At 42.5% G+C, this 386-nt stretch overlaps 1 protein-coding gene across 1 annotated transcript in view; it reads left to right on the top strand.

The window, feature by feature from the left end:
* LOC119586794 (cytoplasmic protein NCK1-like) overlaps positions 1-386 on the top strand; it is a gene marked incomplete at its 5' end in the record, with an annotated part of 6,926 nt that overhangs the window by 5,777 nt on the left and 763 nt on the right. Inside the window, 1 exon segment of the mRNA XM_037935514.1 lies at positions 6-386.

Here is a 386-nt window from a genome sequence, read left to right on the forward strand (position 1 = left end):
CTCTCCTTTGTCCTCTCTGTAATTTAATCATAGAATCCTTTGCACCATAATCTCAAATCCTTATTTTCTGTGGTGTGAGAGTTTATCAGCATGTGTGTGCTGTATGTTTGTTTGTAAGTGCTAGTCATAGGCCCTGCCACTGACACTGGACTCAGCAGTGCTTTAAGCAGCCCAGAAAGAGCATCAGGTTCCAGCCTTTCACACACCTTAATTGTAACTGCAATGGTACTATGTAGCCTGCCACAGATAGTCCCTGCTTTGCCTGTAACCAAAGATTGTCCCTGTTGTGGATTCTTCTTTAACACAATGGTGTGCTTGATATTATAGGCCTACAGGATTTCCCAGTTTCAATATTCAATACCCAAACTGCTGTCAACAGTAGTGTG

The sequence above is a fragment of the Penaeus monodon genome, chromosome 22 (genome assembly GCF_015228065.2).
Source record: "Penaeus monodon isolate SGIC_2016 chromosome 22, NSTDA_Pmon_1, whole genome shotgun sequence".
NCBI classification, from domain to species: domain Eukaryota; kingdom Metazoa; phylum Arthropoda; class Malacostraca; order Decapoda; family Penaeidae; genus Penaeus; species Penaeus monodon.